Source organism: Lynx rufus, unplaced genomic scaffold (genome assembly GCF_022079265.1).
Source record: "Lynx rufus isolate CCGP_SWC_20201006 ecotype Redwood Valley unplaced genomic scaffold, mLynRuf1.p SCAF_1, whole genome shotgun sequence".
In the NCBI taxonomy this organism is placed as follows: domain Eukaryota; kingdom Metazoa; phylum Chordata; class Mammalia; order Carnivora; family Felidae; genus Lynx; species Lynx rufus.
Window position 1 is genome coordinate 139,467,317 of NW_025814823.1, and position 12,165 is coordinate 139,479,481.

A 12,165-nucleotide genomic window follows, 5' to 3' on the forward strand; every position below is an offset into this window, starting at 1 on the left:
TCCAGGGGTTGTAGCTCGTGCCTTTATTTTGACAAAGGCCCCGAGACAATAGAACTTCCTCAAACCATAAAGAAATATACACATAGTAACCAGCTGTTCTCTAAAACTTGAAATGAGTAACAGTTAAGGGGAGTACAAAGTCCACCTAAGTCGTTGTACCCAATTAAAAAAAAATTACTGCTAATGTCAAACTAATAATCAGCAAAGTAGACTAGACCTGATGAAGAAAAAACACAAACACGTTTAATATTTTTCAGGCTTGACAGCATTGTTGAATTATGAATCTCTAGGGAAAACAGAAATGATCTCTTACCTAAATATAAGACTTACGAGCAATAGTTTGCTACCATTTGCCAGACAGCTGAAGAACTGATTCTCAGGGATTAACACCAGCAAACTGATAAAAAATATATTTCCATAAATATTCTAAGAAAATTAAAGGAAAAAAGAGTAGAAGAAAAGGATAGTAAAGGAAACAAATACAAAACAATGATATCGTTTGAAAGCTGTTAATTGGATTCTGTTTGCAAACTTCTTTTTGAATGGCTTAAAAGAAAAATAAAAAAAATTAATAAGACCCTGAGAAGCATCTACCAGCATCTAAAAGCTCTAGCAGCTAATCTCTTAATTAAACATAGCAATGATCATTTTAAATACTTGCACTATTTTTATACAAATAATATGTAGGTATTAGAGAATACAGACTTAAAAAATTACTTATAATTTCACCATCTAGAGAACGGTGAAATTCACCTAACACAGAATCCATTAGGATTTGGATGCATATCTTTTCAGAGTGCTTCAAGGAGGAGGAGGAGAAATAGAATGAAATTGGAAGTATCAAGATGCAGTTTGATATTTTTAGTGTGTGTGTGTGTGTGTGTGTGCGTGCTGAGTTGCCATGAATAATGCACTTCCTACTCTGAGTTGTGGGAAAAAGTGTATAAATGTCAAGGCAGTAGAATTAAATCTTACAGAACCAAGATTAAGTGGAGAGGGGATCCCACCTCCAGATAATAATACTCTCCAGTCTAAAGGGGAATAAGAAAGGGGAAAAGCATCGCATCCAATCAAAACCTAGCACATGATTTGACACTATGCTTAGACTGCCTGGCTAATGGAGATGCATTGACCTGCTGGATACATCATTAACACTTTTAGAGGCTCATCACATGTCCTCCTCATAAAAGAGCTGTACTCCTTTAAAATGCTTCTGATGCTTCCCCGCATGGCCCAGTAGTAGTTGAAAGAATATACTTCTTCTGGCTGGTTTGTCTATGCCTTGCAGCCTTGACTACAAACTTCCCCAGGTTTAAGGGGTTGGTTGGATGAACTACCGCATTGGGCCAAACTTGGAGCCAGTGGTTCTCGGTTAAATGAAATCATAGCAAGATCTACGATGCTGTGGAGGAAGAAGACTTCCAGTGGTTTGGAAGAAAACCCAGTGTGCTATTGAAATGCACAGGGCAGTGGTACGATGTGCTGTCTGGTTGGGCTGTAGAATCACTACCATCAAACACAAAAACAGGCATGCTAGAGGGGAGAGGGCAGGGTGAGTATGAGCCAGTCATTGAGTGAAAGCCAGCCATGTGTCAGCCACCGAATCCCGGGAGGATCACATGTTGCAAGCACTGAAAGCCTAGGCCCATGTGAGAAGAACAAGATGGCAGAGTTCTCACACACACACAACTGTGAAATCCATCACTGTCCTGTAGGGGAGTTCAAGTTTGGTCTTTATTTTAAGTTATTCATTGAAAAAAAAATGGCAGAGATCTGTTGGTTGAAGTACTCCTTTCTGCCCATGGATGCCGCTGAGGAAGCGTCGTTAAAGTTTCCCCTCCCACCGCCGTCATGTCTAAGTCAGAGTCTCCCAAAGAGGCTGAACACATGCAGAAGCTTTTCATCGGAGTCTGAGCTTTGAAACGATGGATGGAGTCTGAGAGCCGTTCTGAGCAATGGGGAACGCTCACGGACTATGTGGTAGTGAGAGATCCAAATGCCGAGTGCTCCAGAGGCTTTGGGTTTGTCATCTAAGCCACTGTGGAGGAGGTGGGGGCAGTGTGAATGCAAAGCCACGCAAGGTGGATGGAAGAGTTGTGGCACCAAAGGGGGCTGTCTCGAGAGAAGAGTCTCAAAAACCTGGTGCCCACTTAACTGTGAAAAAGATCTTTGTTGGTGGCATTAAAGAAGGCGCTGAAGAACATCACCTAAGGGATTATTTTATTTATTTATTTATTTATTTATTTATTTAACGTTTATTTATTTTTGAGACAGAGAGAGAGAGAGCATGAACAGGGGAGGGTCAGAGAAAGAGGGAGACACAGAATCCGAAACAGGCTCCAGGCTCCGAGCTGTCAGCACAGAACCCAACGTGGGGCTCGAACCCACGGACCGTGAGATCATGACCTGAGCCGAAGTCGGACGCTTAACCAACTGAGCCACCCAGGCGCCCCCCTAAGGGATTATTTTAAACAGTATGGGAAAACTGAAGTGACCGAAGTCATGACTGTTCGAGGCAGTGGCAAAAAGACAGGCTTTGGTTTTGAAACTTTTGATGATCGTGACTCTGTAGAACAGCGTGTCATTCAGAAGTACCATACTGTGAATGGCCACACCTGTGAAGTGAGGAAAGCCCTCGCTGAGCAAGAGATGGCTGGTGCTTCATCCAGCCAAAGAGGTCGAAGTGGTTCTGGAAACTTTGGTGGTGGATCCGGTGGCAGTGGGGATGGCTATGATGGGTAATGATGGGAACAACCTTGGAGGTGGCAGGATTTACAGTGATTTTGGCAATTACCACAATCAATCTTCAAATTTTGGACCCACGAAAGGAGGAGATTTGGAGGCAAAAGGCCTGGCCCCTACGGTGGTGGAGGCCAATACTTTGCTAAACCACGGTGGCTATACCAAGGTGGCTAAACCAAGGTGGCTATAATGGTTCCAGCAGTAACAGTAGCTATGGCAGTGGCAGAAGGTTTTAATTATAGCCAGGAAACAAAGCTTAGCAGGAGACGAGGGCAAGAGAAGTGACAAAGACGCTACAGGTTACAACAGATTTGTGAACTCAGCCAAGCACGGTGGTGGCAGGGCCTAGCTGCCACAAAGAAGACATGTTTTAGACAATACTCATGTGCATGGGCATAAATCTCGAGGACTGTATTTGTGACTAATTATGCTTCTTTTTTTTTTTAATGTTTATTTTTGAGAGAGAGAGAGAGCAGGGGAGGTACAGGGACAGAGGGGGACAGACGATCTGAAGAGGACTCTATGCAGACAGCAGAGAGCCCGATGCGGGGCTCAAACTCATAGAACCATGAGATCATGACTTGAGCTGAAGTCGGATGCTTAACTGACTGAGCCACCCAGGCTCTCCTGTATTTGTGACTAATTGTAACAGGTTATTTTAGTTTCTGTTCTGTGGAAAGTGTAAAGCATTCCAACAAAGGTTTTTTAAATTTAAAAAATTTTTTATGTTAGAGAGAGCGTGAGTCGGGGAGAGGGATAGAGGGAGAAGAGAGAGAGAGAGAGAGAGAATCTCAAGCAGCCTCCAGGCTCAGTGTGGAGCCCAATGTGGGGCTTGATCCTACAACACTGGGATCATGACCTAGTCTGAAATCAAGAGTCAGACGCTCAATCGACTGAGCCACCCAGGTGTCCCTCCAAGGAAGGGTTTTAATGTTTTTGGGTTTTTTTTGCACCCATGCTGTTGATTGTTAAATAGTCTAATCATTACACTGAATAAATTGTGTCTTTTTAAAAATGTGCTGCGTAAAATTAGTCTATTCTGAAGTCATCTTGTTAAACTACCCCAGTAAAGTTAGAATTCCTTCAGGGTGATGCCAGGGTCCATTCAAGATTTATTTGCAAACTTTTTGGGCACAGAAGCCATTGTCCCCACAAACCTTGGTGTAGTTGAACTGACAGTTAATGTGTCATGACTTGGAGTTCACCGTTAAAAGGGTCACCCAGGCGAAGTCCTGGAGTTTATTTGGTTATTAATATAATCATTGGCACATCCTATGCAATATCTCTAAATTACAACATCAGATAGAAGTATAGATAAGATTAAAGCTTGTGTGTCATCCATTATCACGTGTAATCCAAAAACGATTTAATGTTCTCTTGAAAAAAAGAAATGGCAAATACAAAGCCCCTTTTGGTTAATGGTTTCCACAAGGGAGGTTAGGACAGCTGCCTGTCACTCCCCACCCTGGGTGGGGACACGGGTCTCAGTTCTACAATTCCGGGAGTAATCTGGAATGGCAGAAGCAGCTAGCTCTTTCTTTCCCTTGGATTAAAGGCAGTGAAGAGAATCTGAGTATAGAGAGGCCAGGAATCCTGTGAGGGAATCATTGTAGATGGTTCCTACACATTTTTACAGAATGTCGTTCCTTCCATTCCTCTCCCTGGCTCTCTCATGTGTTTATCCATTCTGACCTTCCACAAAAGCACTGTCAGAAAAGGGCCAGACATTTGCTGCTGATTGTTTTCTAATTCTGGTTGGATCCCTAGTTGGCACTCAACGGGTTAGGGAATTTGAAAGATCAGGGAAATTCCCAAACTGGACAGAGTCTAGATGCTTACAAGACCCCCTTGGTCTTAGAGTGACAATGATATATATTCAGTAAATACTGATTGAATCTCTGTGTTGTTGCAAGGCTTTGCGTGTAGGGGATATAAACCTTTTCTGTTTTAGTGATGATTTTAGTCATATCATAATCAAACCCCTACATCTTCTAAGACAGTCTCTCTTTTATTCTGTTTCTTGGTGACATGGTCTATTCTTGGCTTCCTGTGAGCCCCTTATCCAAAGCTGGGCTGAGAAGCTTTAGGGACATCTAAGTAGCCACCCCACTGCGGCATCTCTCACTTATCACATGGATGTAAGAACACAGAACTGGACACCCTGGGGGTCCCCGCCCCTGTCAAGGTGAATGCTGGGCCCTAGGAGATGGGTGGTGACAGATAAAAAGCATACACAGCATCTTGCCCGCAAGGGCTTCTGAGTGTCCTGAAAACACTTGGGTCTCATGATGCCCTTATTCTGTAAAAGGATCATTGCTGTGGTCAAATGACTTGGCCCGTTATCACTCGGCAACTCAGCAGCTACACCAGAAATAGAACGCTGCCCAGTGCTCCGGATTGCCCAGCAGATACTTAAAACACGGTCAACTCCCAGGGCAGGAGAATGAAGTCATCCATGGAGTCCTTGCCCCCAGGGTAATACAAAAGCTCACCGGGCCCCTGAGGTCACAGTAGTTCTTGCAGCTTGGGCTGTGGCACCATTCCCCGCCGCCCCCCACCCCCAACCCCACTTCAACTCACAAAGTAACCCAAGAAAGTTGCTCGTAAGCAGCTAGCAGAGCAGGTGTGTGCATTTGCTCTGTCAGAGAGCAGAGTCGGTTCTGAGAGGGTGATCTAAACCGCAGCAGTGGGGGTGGGTGCTGGGCTCCCCAAAGCAAGCACTTGAGCTGCAGGGAGAAAACTGGAGATGCCCGCCTCGCAGTCTCGCCCACTCACTGAATGAGGGGGGAGCAGGGCCGCTGGCCTCACAGGGCACTTGGCCAGTTGCTGGCTGCAGCAGAGGCACAAAGCTGCAGAAGAGGGTGGGAGCTGAGATGCTCCCGCAGAAGAGGGTGGGAGTCAGACTACCTGAGTTCAAATCCCAGGTCCGGTGCTTGCTACCATCTACACTATAGGTGGGACACTGGGCAATTTATGTTAGCACTTTCTGCCTCAGGTCCATCTGTGAAATGTGGGTCATAAGAACACCAACCTCATATGGTCCATTGTAAAGTACTTAGTACCTGCATGCAATAGGCACCATGTAACTGTTTGCTGTCATATATTTACCAAAGGGCTATTAGGTGCCCATTAAAGATGATGGTTTTAAATAATGATGTGCAGGTAAATGTCTAGCAACCTGCTCTTTGAGGAAACAAAGCTCCGATTCGTAATGTTTGCTGATGTTCATGGCTTACGTAATCTCATAATGACTGACTTCAAGAACACAGAGCTAAGAAGAAGCATTCTTAAGGCTTAAGAAGAGCTGTGAGCTCACATGTCTCAAGAGTTGCCACACCACTGGTTATGAAGCCTGAGTAATGACATGAAAGATGCTATGATATTTTATGGAAAGAGAAGAATAAAATTTGAAATGGACAATGATTACCAACTCTGTAAAAATCAAGTGTGTGCAGAGAAAAAAATGCAAGGAAATACATTAAATACTGGCGGGGGGGCGCCTGGGTGGCTCAGTCGGTTGGGCATCCGACCTCAGCTCAGGTCATGATCTCGCGGTCCGTGGGTTCGAGCCCCGCGTTGGGCTCTGTGCTGACAGCTCAGAGCCTGGAGCGTGTTTCGGATTCTGTGTCTCCCTCTCTCTCTGACCTTCCCCCATTCATGCTCTGTCTCAAAAATGAATAAACATTAAAAAAAAATTAAAAAAAAATACTGGCAGGGATTGTTTTTAGAGTAGTGGGAAATAGTTAATTCTTTTATATATATACACATACATATATATATAACAAAAATACATATAAATAAACAAAATATATATATTTTGTTTGTTTTTCTTAAAGTGTTTATGCTAAAAACAGTAAAAAAGCAAGCAGAATTAGCTAGCACACACATTTTTTTATCATGGGAAATTTCAAACATATAGAACAACAGTACAATTTACTCTAGGTTCTCGTTAACCAACAGTGATCAGTAACTTGTCAATTGTGTTTTATTTTAATTGAATAAAATTTCTTTCATTTATCCCAGAGATTATGTGACATATCTAATATATAATACAGGGCATTAAAAATATATGTGAACACCACACCGTTATTGCATCTAGCAAAATGACTAATTCCTCAGTATCATCCCCAAATGGGAAAGATGTCTTTTATAGTGTGTTTCCTTGAATCGTGGCTCAAGCATGACATTGGGTTGTTATTCTTTTAGCTCTCTTTCATTCATACCAATTATCTTTTCTTTTCATCTCTTTCACGTCACGAGTTTATCGAAGACGCTGATAATTCCTATAGAATGTCCTGCATTCTAGATCTGGCTGAAGGCTTCCTTATGGTTACTTGTATGTCTAATTCCTGTATATCCCAAAAACTGTTGGTTACATCTAGAGAGTGATTCAGACAGCAATCTGTCCTGGGTCGTGCAATGGACTTCTGAATTTATCATGTTAGCACACATGTAATGTCTGCTTGTGCCACTGTTAGTGAGGCTAAGATTGATCTGTGGATTTACAAGGGTAACACATTTTAAAAACTAAATTAAATCAGAGAATTGGGGTGCCTGGGTGGCTCTGTCGGTTGAACGTCCGACTTCAGCTCAGGTCATGAGCTCACTGTTCATGGGTTCGAGCCCCGGGTCGGACTCTGTGCTGACAGCTCAGAGCCTGAGGCCTGCTTCAGATTCTGTGGCTCCCTCTCTCTCTTCCCCTCCCCTGCTTGTCTCTGTCTCTGTCTCTGTCAAAAATAAATAAGCATTTTTTTTTTAAATAGGAGAATATAATAGCAAGAATTCATTTACAGGATAAGGATAAGTAAGTACAAGGTCTCGATCACTCACGGGAAGGTGCCCTGTTATTTTCATGTCGAAATTTGCTGACAGAAGAGAGATACAGGCCCTTGACCCTGAGTTTCTCAGAAAGTTGGGAGGATATGACAATTTTAATATAGGCTTGGTGAATTCTTTGCAAATACACTAATTCATTCTCTGGTTTGAGACCATCACAGAAACACCAGGCACAGAATAAACCAATTAAAGCAAAACATTAGACAGGGTCCATCCTAAACCCCTTCAGCTCCACTGAGAGCTTCACTTCCCTCTTCTTGCCACTATAAGAGCCTACACTTGCCTTCCGATGTGGACTCCCTTTTCTAATTCAGCCCTCGTTCTGCTACTATCAGAGGGCTAAGGTGCACATCAGACCAGTTCAGTGTCCTGGTTAGACTTTTCCAGTAGCTTTCTGTGGCCTGCTAGAAAAACTGGAAACTCTGATTTGTCACTTAGGGACCTTCACCTTCTGGCCTGGCCCACCCTGCCCACCTTCCCACCCAAACCTCTTTTTCTTCCTTCATCCAACTCACCTAACATAGTCATCCCCATGTCGTTCTCCAGATACCATGCTCCTTCACAACTCTGGGTCTTGGCTGTGATTAACCCCCTGCCTAAAATACCTTTCCTTTTGTCTGCCTGGCAGTTTTCCACCCATCCTTGAGACTCCTGTGCCAAGCCAATTTGACCTCCTTGGTCTGGTCTGAATATCTTCTCTGTTTCCTCGGAGGTCCTCACGAGTACCTCAGCTTATCATCATTCTGTACCCACGGACTCTCCTGGGCCTGGCACACTGCAGGTGCTTAGCAAACATTTGTCGAATGAATTAATTTAAAATGAAGCACTGTTGGAAGAATGAGGAAAGTGCAGGGTGAATTTGCCATTGGCCGAACAGGTGCACCCAGAAGACTGCTAAGTCCTGAGTGACCACATTTGCAGCTAGGTTTGTCCTTATTGCTGTCTCCTCAACCTTAAAAAAATTTTTTTTCAAATGTTTATTTATTTATTTTGAGAGAGAGTGCATGTGGGGGAGAGTCAGAGAGAGAGAGAGAGAGAGAGAGAGAGAGAGAGAGGGATACAGAGAATCGGAAGCAGGCTCCAGGCTCTGAGCTGACAGCCCCGAGCCCAACATGGGGCTCGAACTCACAAACTGTGAGATTATGACCTGATCCAAAGTCGGACGCTTAAAGGACTGAACCACCCAGGCACCCCTCTCCTCAACAGTTTTGTCCCTTTAAGAGCTCGGGTTCAAATACAAGCTTCAGTCCTCGGTAGCTGTGTGGCCTCAGGTACTTAGTGTTATCATTTATTAAATGGAGATGATCATAGTATCATCCACCAAGTTTGTCTTGATGATTAAATGAGTTAATATACTTAAAGTGCACGGTAAGTTCTATTTAAATGCTTATTTTAAGGGGCGCCTGGGTGGCTCAGTCGGTTAAGCGCCCGACTTCGGCTCAGGTCATGATCTCGCGGTCCGTGAGTTCGAGCCCCGCGTCGGGCTCTGTGCTGACCACTCAGAGCCTGGAGCCTGTTTCAGATTCTGTGTCTCCCTCTCTCTGACCCTCCCCTGTTCATGCTCTGTCTCTCCCTGTCTCAAAAATAAATAAACGTTAAAAAAAAATAAATAAATGCTTATTTTAAGATTCCACGTTGGTCTCAACAGCTCTGCTTGGTGATTGGCTCTTCAAAGGCATAATTTGTGTCTAACTGAGTTTCCTTTTCCCCATAGCATTTGGCATAAACTGCTGGAAGATGAACAAACATTATAGAAGCAAGTGGGGAAATTGTTCAGAGTGGTAGTAAAGAGGATGGACTTTGAGGCCAGGCTGCCTGGTTCCGCCCTCAGCACACATATTTAAGCCCTTGGAGCGTCTATCTCTTTATCTGCAAAGTGATGATAGTCAGGGGTCTGTTGTCAGGGTTATATGAGATCATTTGTGTAAAGCTCTTGACACAGGGCCTGGCACAATGGGAACCGCTCAGCAAATATCAGTTGTTATTATTAAGTATTTTCCTTTCTGGGAGTATTTGCATTTTTGCGTGAACTAAACAGGGGACATATTTGGGGGCAAGTCAGCAATTCGGATCTATCCCAGTAATGAGTCCTCTTTGGTTATTTTTTTCATGCTAGAGTATTTGACTCTCACGCCAATTCTGCTTGTACTTGCATAGATAAGGCGGTTGGAATGCTGCCTGTTCACCAGAATGAATGACTTCTATGTCTGTCGTTGGCTGTATTCAGTACAGCCCCTCCTACTAACTCAAAGTAAAAAATTTAGCAGTCAAACCATTTGGGTCCAAAAATGAAACCAATCCAGAGATCTCAGGATAAAAGTAGGTTTCCAGCAGCCCACTTTTGTCAGCCAGGATGTCAGAGTGGATGAGAACCCCCAGAGGTGTATGACTCCACAGCCAGGGCAGCTTGGGTGAAAAACCAGGCCCAAATGGACATTGAATCAGATTCAGGGATTGCATTAACAACTCAGCACTGCCCTTGAGCTGAACTGACTGTCCCTCTGGGAGTGCTCCTTAATGGGTTACAAGAGCCACTTAGCAAACCAGAAGTGGGGAGGTGGCCTGTGTTTCCACTTCCTCACGGGCTAAGGCCCTCAGGGAAATGGACAGTAGAGGGAGCTGAGTAGGGGTCAACCCACAATGGTTGTTGTATCCTACACATGCCATGTTTTCCTCCTGAAAGTTGATCTTGGAGATGTGAACATATCTTCCTTCCTTGAACTTTTAACCCAAGTTCAAATGTCCTTTTCATGTGACTTGTTAAAAGTACTTTTCTTTCTTGTATCTCACTCCTCACTAACTCCCACTGAATTATTAGTGCCCCAAAAAAGCCCTTATGATAAGCTATCAGACCACTCTAAAATATCTTCAGGCTGCCAAGTGAAGTTTTCTATATCTACACAATGTGTAGTGATTAAGGAGGAGCGGGGTTTTTGAGGAGGTGAGGTCTTTGCTATCATAAATAACAGCAGCTAGCATTGACTGAGCACTTACTATGTGCCAAAGATGTTCCTGCATTATCTCATGTAGTCTTACAGGACAGGGCTAGGTACCAGAATCAGCCCCATTTTCTACATGAGAAAACTGAGGAAGCAGAGTCAAAGCAATTGCCCAAGTTTGTGCAGTTAGCGAGTGACAAAACTACGTTTCAAACCAAGAGTGTCTGCCCTAAGGGCAGAGCTTCTAATCGGTAGTGTATCCCACTCTTCTCTGTTCTCCACTTCCATAATTACCATATGCTGTGGTCTGAATGTTTGCGTTCCCCACAAATTCATATGTTGAAATCCTAACTCGCGAGGAGATGGTATTAGGAGGTTGGGCATTTAAGAGATGATGAGGTCATGACAAGGGGAGTTGCCATGACTGGGAACAGGGCCCTTATAAAAGAGACGCCACAAATCTCCCTAGCCCCTTCTGCCACGTGAGGACACAGCAAGAAGTCAACAGGCTCACCCCAGCAGGGTCCCCCACCAGAACCTGACCATGCTGCATCCTGATCTCGGACTTCCAGCCTTCAGAATGGTGAGCAACACATTTCAGCTGTTTATAAGCCACCCAGTCTACGGTATATGGCTATTGCCACCTGAACAGACTAAGACAGTACATATGTCTAGGACAAGATCGCGGGGTCTGGAGCTCACGATGATCATACACTGCCTCAGTTCCTTGAGGTCACAACCTTCTCCCCACTTGCCATTCATCCATTCAGTCATCCATTCAACAAATATTTGTAATGGAACACCAACAACGTGCCACACCCCGAGGACACAGAGGTGATCAAAACCAGGAGAGGCCCTGCACTTACAAAGCCCACAATTTACATGGGACACCAGCCCAGGTGGAGTGATTACACACACATGTGAAACTGTAGCTGGGGACCAGAGCTACAGGCAGAGGGACGAGATACTGTGAGAATGTGCCAGGGGAAAATTGCCCTGGTTGAGGTGGTCAGGGAAGGCTCAAGATGTCTAAAGAAAATGGAGAAGGGAAAGCATCTCGATGGGATGAGGAACATAGGAGGAAGCCCTGTGACCCACATCCCGGGTCTGAGAGTTGACCAGTGGCCATAGGGGGCCCAGCCATGGTTTTTATCTTAATGACCATGGAAGGCCCTTGAATCACCAACTCTAGACTCCATTTTTGAAAAGTTGCTCAGTGCCAGTAGCGCCCCTACAGCCAGGCTCTGTGTGTGTCTGGTACCCATGGAATATCCAGGAGGCAGATCTTTACAGCATCAATCAGCACCCTTCCTCCTGCCCCAAATTTGACTCAAGTCATGGTGTTGCCTGGCTTGGGAATAGAGAGAACCCGGTTCTCACAGCTTCCTGCCCGGTCTGTAGGCTCATTCTCTTTGGCTTGGTGGGAGACTGACAGTTCTAGAGAGATGAAGGATCACATAGTGGAGACAGTAATGACAGAGTTTGTCTTGAACTAAGGTTACCTTTACTTCTCTGCAGACAAATCATAATACTAAGTAAGTTGGGGCACTCAGCAGAATTCCACAGATAGTACTCTCTATCTCTGCCTTTTCTGCAGATAATGCTGTAAATTCTCTGCTTGAAAAAAGCAATTATGCAGTTTTCTGGT

At 44.4% G+C, this 12,165-nt stretch overlaps 1 pseudogene; it reads left to right on the forward strand.

Moving 5' to 3' along the window:
• The first annotated feature begins 1,851 nt into the window (after positions 1-1,851).
• On the forward strand, positions 1,852-2,978 carry LOC124503767 (heterogeneous nuclear ribonucleoprotein A1-like; annotated as a pseudogene).
• The last annotated feature ends 9,187 nt before the right edge of the window (positions 2,979-12,165 follow it).